Source organism: Brassica oleracea, chromosome C6 (genome assembly GCF_000695525.1).
Source record: "Brassica oleracea var. oleracea cultivar TO1000 chromosome C6, BOL, whole genome shotgun sequence".
In the NCBI taxonomy this organism is placed as follows: Eukaryota; Viridiplantae; Streptophyta; class Magnoliopsida; order Brassicales; family Brassicaceae; genus Brassica; species Brassica oleracea.
The window spans coordinates 11,438,468-11,446,739 of record NC_027753.1 but is presented as its reverse complement, the minus strand read 5'-3'; positions in this window follow the sequence as shown (position 1 = coordinate 11,446,739).

Here is an 8,272-nt window from a genome sequence, read left to right as displayed (position 1 = left end):
GACTTTAAACCCAAGGCTTCACCAAATTACAAGATTACCCCTGACGAGTTTTTAACCTAATAGTTATATACTTTCCTAAGTGTTAGGAGGCAAGAGAGCTTTTGGCAACCATTGTATTCTTATTTTCAGCAGAGAATTTTTGGAGAGAAAATTATAGAGAGATTTGTGATTGGAACTCCATTGATTCATCTATTCTATTCTATGCAGTTTTTATCTATATTTTGTGTCATGAATTGCTTAGCTATGTCTGAGTAGTTCACTTGTTAGATTCAGGGTTCAAATAGGTTAGAGGGATTAGCTCCAACTATAGATTTGCTACGTTGTGATATTCATTGATTGATTATTCATTAATGCTTGATTTAGCCTTGCTAACTAGAACATGAACCTTGGAATTAGCATGAGTCAAGCATCCTTGACCATCCTGTCCTGAATCTAATCTGTCATGCTAGGACTGCTAGAGAGATGCTAACCGCTGATCTAGGAGACTAGTGAGAATTATCAACCTGCGCCTAGGGCTTAGCTAGAAGTATCGATCGATATTGTCTTCTAACAATCGATGCAATAGACTTGCTCAATTAGGATTGCTATTTACTTTTAAACCATAAAACAACAAACACTTAGAATTAATAATTTGACTAGATTTAATAGGTTCCCTAGCTCCTTGTGGATTCGATCCCTAAGTACTGCAACTGAACCTCTTATTTGAGAGAGTAATTCACTCCTTAGGGTAATTTGAGTGGTATCAAACAATATCTTGAATGTTTCTATTTTCATCCAACTGATGAGTTTCAATCGAGTTGATAATTTCTTTGATCTGTCTATCGCGAGTTCTACGAAAGCCCAACCTGTATCAGTCCGTACCTCACAAACCAGAGCTGATCTAGCAATACCAAGCTTTTGCGTACCAGACTCACCTGCCACTGCAATCAAACGACCGCTGGGATGCTATATGTCCGTCTAGAATCTAGTAGTCTGCTCATTATGAACTTCCATACGCACGTACTGCTTCGCTAAGGTTCGCATCTTCAAAAGGTTACGCCAGACCCATGAACCCATACCAGTGTCTCTCACATCCCAAAAGGACTCTACAAAGCAGAAATTGTCTCACCCAGTCAACCCATCGAGATTTCGGCTCACTGAAGATGTGCCAGATTAGTCTAAGGGAAAATACCATAGCTACCTCTGTTATACTTCTTATTGCCAAGCATCACTCCTGCATCGGGTTACAAACCTCCTTCCATGCCACCTTTGCCTTTGAAGTGTCATTAGGGGAGCACTCCATAGAAAAGCTGAGCACTTACTATCTATTTCATCCAGACATGCTTTTAGCAGACAAAAAGCAGAGCACCAAAAGTTTGTTGTGCTAGCAATGACAGATTTAATCAACATAGGTCTTCATGCGAACGAAAGTGACTTACTAGTCCAGCTCTGAAACCTGGCTTTGATCTTAGTGAGTAAAGGCTCGTAGTCATGCCTCGACATAGTTTTAGTTGTGAGCAGAAGGCCAAGATATTTGATCTGTAATCCAGAAATAGTGAACCCATCTGCAATTCCCCTATCTTCAAGCCTCTGCTTGTCACACCCCTGAACCGTCCTAGGCATAGGTCGACCCACCGGCCAACAATCAAACAAGAACATGACCGACGGATGACCCACACCAAGAGTTGGAGATGAAAGGCCAACCGGCCAGCCAAAAATCAAACAAGAACATGACTGACCGTCCAACCCAACACCATGGTCCGGAAGCGCTACATGACGGGCTAGAGATGATCCGGTCAGAGTCATAAAATTTACTCTACGACCTAGACCAGTTCGTCCACTAACACGTCCCGCTAACTCAAGGCTTAAGGCTTTGCAACTTACACCCGAAGTTAACGGTTCCGTTAGATTGAGGCCTAAGACTTCTAAACCCGTACCAAGACCTAACGTTGTGTTGGTTCGGACTAAACCAATATCATATTGGACCCGTTGAGTTTTAAATTCAATTCTATGTCTTTTAAGAAAATTTAAATATTTTAGGGATCCGAAATCCAAATAGAATGCAACGGAAACATAAAATGTTTTAAGAATCAAACCGTAGCCAAATGCACTGCAAATCTACTCCGGTGGCCTATGCGTCCAATCTTCTACAACCTGGTCTCCTGTGAAAAGGACAACGAGAGTTGGGTGAGTAACGTAAGGTCACTCAGTGAGCTGGCTACCTCTACCCAAAACCTAGTAGCTAGCCCAGACAACCCAAAATAATAAACAATCTAGCCTAAGCGTAATAAACAAAGCTTAAGGCTAATCCCAAAAACAACACCGACTAAGGTATGCTCATCCTTAATCTAATAATAATAACCTTGGCCACACGGCCAACTACTAAAATGGAACCCTGACAATTCTAACAATCATGACTCGATCAGAGATAACACCGTATCTCGGTGCTAATACTGACTCGAGGGTTCCATAACCCCCAACACAACACTATAAGACTAACTCGACACAATAAACTAAGATGACACAACACTCTAACTTGGGCCCTGGTGACTTCGTGTTCATCCTCTCTATTGGCAATATCCTATCTTCCTACCACAGAGGCCAAAAGAAGGAACTTTCAACCGACCGCGGCCCACAGTCCTTCGGGTCACCGCGCGACAGCCCACAGTCCTTCGAGGCACTGCCACATTACACCGTCGTGTAATACTCAGCCATAGGACATGACCTTGTTCGTCTGAGTCTTCCCGTCCAGCGAATAAAGGGTTTCCTTGAACCCGCTGGGTACGAGGGTGAGGAAACACTAATCACCCCTCAACATGCCTAGCATGGGCGAATTTCACACCTGCTGTCGGCATCACACACTATCTCTAGGAAAGACCTAAGAGACAAGACTCTTTTCCAAAACTAAACAACACTTTAAAGAGTCTGCGACATTAACCACCAGTACTAGTAGCCCGGCCTATGTGGCATAGGGCCCGTAGTACTACACAATAAAAACAAAGATATCGGCCTATATGGCCGAAAATCTCCTAACATAATCCCTGCACAAACAACAATTTCAACCAGCAGCAATCATCCTAACATCCCTAAGGCATGTCTAAACAATAACTAATCAACCATGTAATAAATAATCAAGACATGCATATCATCCTTAAGCCAATTCAACTAGGTCATAATTCATCATAATATATACCGATTCATGAATAACTATAATCGATCATCTTAGTCCTAATCCGGTTATTAACTCAGTCTTAATTCCATTTAAACTCAGCTTAGCCCGAGCTAAACTGAGTCCGGTTTATTAAATAACCTTAAGGACTCTATCATGCAACAGTGTGAGCATTCTATTCTATATGAATACTCGATCTTCCCTAAGTTCCAAGTGGAACTCAAACAAACCAACTCACAGTGTCCTAGGCCAGTGAGCAGCTGGTTGATCGGAGACTGCTTAGCCAAAACCCAACGTCAATGTCTTGATTGGACTGGACTGGACTGATCAGAAGTCGGACAGAGCCTCCTCTAGCTTCTGGATAGTATTTCTGAACTTCCCGGCAGAATTTCGGTCCTCGGAAACTCTCTAAAAATCTCGTAACAGCTTGGAAGTGGGGGTCGTGGGTATTTATAGATATCTTCAGCGAGTAACATCGAGCCACACAAGAACTCGTGTGTCAGCTGCATGCTTCCGATTACATGCGCGGCGACACACGGGTACACAGATGTCGTGAGGCATGTCCCAGAAACATGCAGGGAGACACACCCACGTCCACATGTCCCTCAGCATGCACAGCCTTCATGCGTTGCGACACACCGGCCTCTGCATGTCAGTCCGCATGCGCAGTTCCCAGATACTGCGACACCTCGAGCTACGACTTGTCAAGCTGCATGTTCAGCACCCATGCACGTTTACACCTCGTCCTTGTGTTGACACTCAGCTGCTTAGTTGACCTTCATGCGTTGCGACACACCGGCCTCTGCATGTCAGTCCGCATGCGCAGTTCCCAGATACTGCGACACCTCGAGCTACGACTTGTCAAGCTGCATGTTCAGCACCCATGCACGTCTACACCTCGTCCTTGTGTTGACACTCAGCTGCTTAATTGCTAGATATCACGTCCTGGCCATATGCGTAGAGACACCTCGAGCTTCTTGGTGGGTTTACGCGATTTTTGACCCTTCCGGCATATTTTCGACCCGCGATCAATCCCGAATATTTTTCCGCTCCAATTCTGATGAGCTAAATATTCTTAATAGACTCCAAAATATTTCTGACCTTGATGAAAAATATTTTTCGAGCCTCCAGCTTCCTCGAAAAATTTCATAATACCGAAATTAGGGTTTTTGCCCAATTTCGGGTTTTCACGTCGTGCTTACTTCCCGTCCTTCTTAAATCCCGTCCTGCTTCTGACTTATGATGTCTCTGAATTAATATTCCGCTGATACGAAGTTTTGCAGATTACTTCGTGGTTAAGAAACGCTGTGCTTCGGAAATGTTGTGCTTCTAAAACGTCGTGCTTCCAAAAATGTGATGCTTCCAAAACGTCCGTCTGATCAATCTAAGACATCTTCTAACTATGGTCGAGCAGCTTATTCGACTCATAGTTCCCTCGCAAACAATTATTCGACCACCTCGTTCTTCGAAATTTCTCGATCGATCCTTATCGCCCGCGATTCGACCACCAAGTTGATGTTCGACCAGTTTTCTCTTTTCTTCGAATCATGTCAAGTTTTATGTGATCAAAACTCAACATTCCTCCTGATACTTAGACTCCCAAACGCTCGGCTCCAGATTCTGATTTGTGCTCTCTCGACCATTTTATCTGAAGGGCGGGTTATCACACTGCTTGTCCATCCCTGCAGCAAAGACCGTCGATTCTGAAATGTTGATGCTGAGTCCTAAAATCCGAGCATACTCATCAAACACTTCTAGAATGCCTTCTAAAGAAGAGGGGGTACCATTGGTGAATACCATGATGTCGTCAGCGAAGCTAAGATGAGTAAGCTTGAGGGATGTGAAGAGCGGATGATACCCAATACATCTATTCGTAACCGCAGAGTTAAGCATCCTTGAGAGAACATTGCTTACTATGACGAACAGGTATGGTGATAAGGAGAAACCTTGCCTGATCTCCCTTGAACTAGAGAAGAACCCTTCTAACTCTCCATTAAACGAGACAGAAAAGGCAGATGTGTCTACACAGCGCATGATCCAAGTTATGAATAGGTCAGGATATCCCATGGTGTGAAGAACAACTTCAATGAAACTCCATTGGGTTGTGTCGAAAGCCTTAGAAATATCCAGCTTTACTGCAGAGCGTGATGAGATGCCTTGTGACACCCCCGATCGTAGATGACCGGAAATGACACGGTCGATGTTCTCGAAGGCCGACCCGAGGTTCTCGGAATTCTTCCGATCACCTTAGACCAACAAACCGAGAACACCGACGTTCTTATCAGATGTCACTCTAGGCTTTTCAACCCGACAAGCAATACCCGATAGTTGGTTCGTCCTGGACAAGGACTAGTAACATATAAGAACTCGTAATTTATAAATATTCTTTATACATTATTTGTTTATTTTTGAACATCTTCCAAACCGTGATAGTTTAAACCTACGGTCTATCGGCCAGCAATGTTTTACAGTAAATATACAACAGAAGATTCGCTGCAAGGACAACAAAAACTGCCGCTGATTACGCCGTTCCTTATAGTCCAAAAGAGTAAGTCTCCCGCGTAATGGTTACATGCGCACACGAATGAGTCATGAGTAACAACATACTCAGTGAATCTAGAATCATAACACATTAAATCATCAACACAAGCAATCACAATAATGCATAAGTATGACCATTCATGTACTAGTACATATTCCATCATTATGAATCTCACCCTATACATTACTTCATATCACCCGTCCTTAGTTCATAATTTATATATATATATATATGCATATGCATATGTTAAACTCGAAACCACAAAAGGCTAAGAGCTTAGCGGGTAATAAAAATAAATAAAAATAATTAAATTCATCTCCTTCGGATAATCACTTTATGAACACCCGAAACTAGATCGTCACCCAGTACACTGCCCTAGTCTGCGATACCGTAACTCCGTGTCTTCGTATATTTTGAAACGTTACGTGAACCACATACGAACAAGCAACGACTCTTCGTATAATACGGGGATATTTAAGTAGTGTGTATTGGCTAAGACTTCATATGATTATTACTTGCCTGGCTTGTGGTAATCTTTCACTAGTTCCGTTGCTAACAAGATGATTCCAAGGAGGAGATGAACCTTGACGAATGCACACTGGATCAGCTCAATAGCAGATGGGAGTGTTGCTTTCAGCCGCCTTGCAATGATTTAAGAAATAACTTTGTAAACTACGTTACAACACGCGATGGGCCTGAAATCAGTCATTCTCTCCGCCTCTGCTGATTTAGGAATCAAGGATAGGAGCGTCGCGTTGGTGCTTCTTGGTATTAGCCCAAACAGAAGAAAAGACTGGACCGCTACAATAAAGTCTTTTCCCACTACAGATTAAACGGCTTTATATTTTTCCGCTGGATAATTGTCTGGACCAAGAGCCTTATTTGTAGCCATAGAAAATAATATGTCCTTTATTTCTTCTCCCTGCACAGGCCTGACCAAACCTGCTGCCACATCCTGTGGACACCGATAATCAACCACATCCTGTAGATACTCAAGAGGGATCTCCTCAAAGTTACTCGGCTGACTGTTGAGAAAGGTGTCAAAATGTCACACCGCCTCTGACTTATTCCCCTTTAAATCCGTGAGTACTCTTCCATCCTCAGTAAGAATTCGTCCGATGGCATTCTTTGAGTTTCTCGCTTTGCAAACATTATGTAGAAGCAGTTGTAACGATCTCCAAGCCCCAACCATTTAATCTTAGACTTCTGGAAACAAAACTGTTCTTCAATCCCTGAAATATGATGCCAGTGCTCCCATGCTGCCGATACATCCTCAAACGCTGCAGTGGTTGGGAAATCAGTGGCTGCCGCTTGTTCCAGACGCAGGTTTTCGTAAGAAAGTTTCACTCTTGAGCGTAAGTCTCCAAACAAATCCTTGTTAAGACCTCAAATATCACTTTTCAGGCTCTTTAGTTTGCTATGGAATAGCTTCAGAGCTGATATGGAATGGTAAAGTGGCGCCTGAAATGTCCAGACATTATCCACGACTTCAAGGAACCATGGGTGATTCGTCACATGATTTAGGAACTTGAAAGGCTTCCAGTTTGCTGTCTCAGCTGGTCTAAGTTGTGTCCAGACCCTCAGATGATTAGACATACCACCTGCTTCAAAAGTAGCAAATGAAACTGGGAATCTTGTAAGCAAGCTATTAACCAAAACTCTATCCAGGTTTTTTGCTAATCGGGCTTTATGATCGGCGGCTACGAACGAACTCGAGCCAAACTCGGTCGCTACGTATCGACCGAGCACGTACACAATTTGGTCGTTACGTAGCGATCGGGCTCTCCATGCATTCTCGTCTACTTTTTAAATGCTATCTCTCGTAGACCGTGGCTAAATCATTCTATGTTTTCCGTCACGCAAAGTCATCAGTCAAACTTTACGATAAAAATCGTGGGAAGTTTGCTTTTATCGAAGAAACCGTAATAAACGTTTCGAGCCAAAGACGGCCCAAAGAGACCTAAGACGAAGCGCGAAGCCCACTTACGATTTCTTAACCAAAAGCCCATAAGCCGTATGACGGTTTATGCTTGGTTCGTAAGGCAAGATAAATATCAAGTTTCCGCGGATAAATGTGAAGTTTCCGAAGATAATCACGAAGATCGGGAAAAATGGAATATCTCCATTTTTAAGCTATGACGGCTTAAAGGCAGAAGGGGAAAAGCGTAAACCGACCTAGGAGCAAGTATATAAGGAGTCCTAGGTGAGAGGCACTAGAGAGAACTTTTTAGACTCAGAATTCTTTGCACTTAGAAACTTTAGGCTTTATTCTCGACAAGTTCGGTTTCTATGACTGGCACTCAATTACTAGACGGACTCGCCCAGGCAGTTCGATCTCTTGTCCAGCTCTATCAATTGAACTACGTTCGGCTTGATCCTCGAAAGGGGTACGTAGGCAGCCTTTAACAAGGTGCAGTCTGAAATCAATCAATAACCTCTTCTGTATCTTTTTCGTCTTTTGTTATCGAGCTGCGACTCAACTAGGTTTGAGCTTTTAGGCCGCTAGAACTAGGTAACTCGCTGACAGCCTTTGCGGCCAAAGCTTTTATGATCTCTTGTAATGATCGCAACGCTCTTACGCG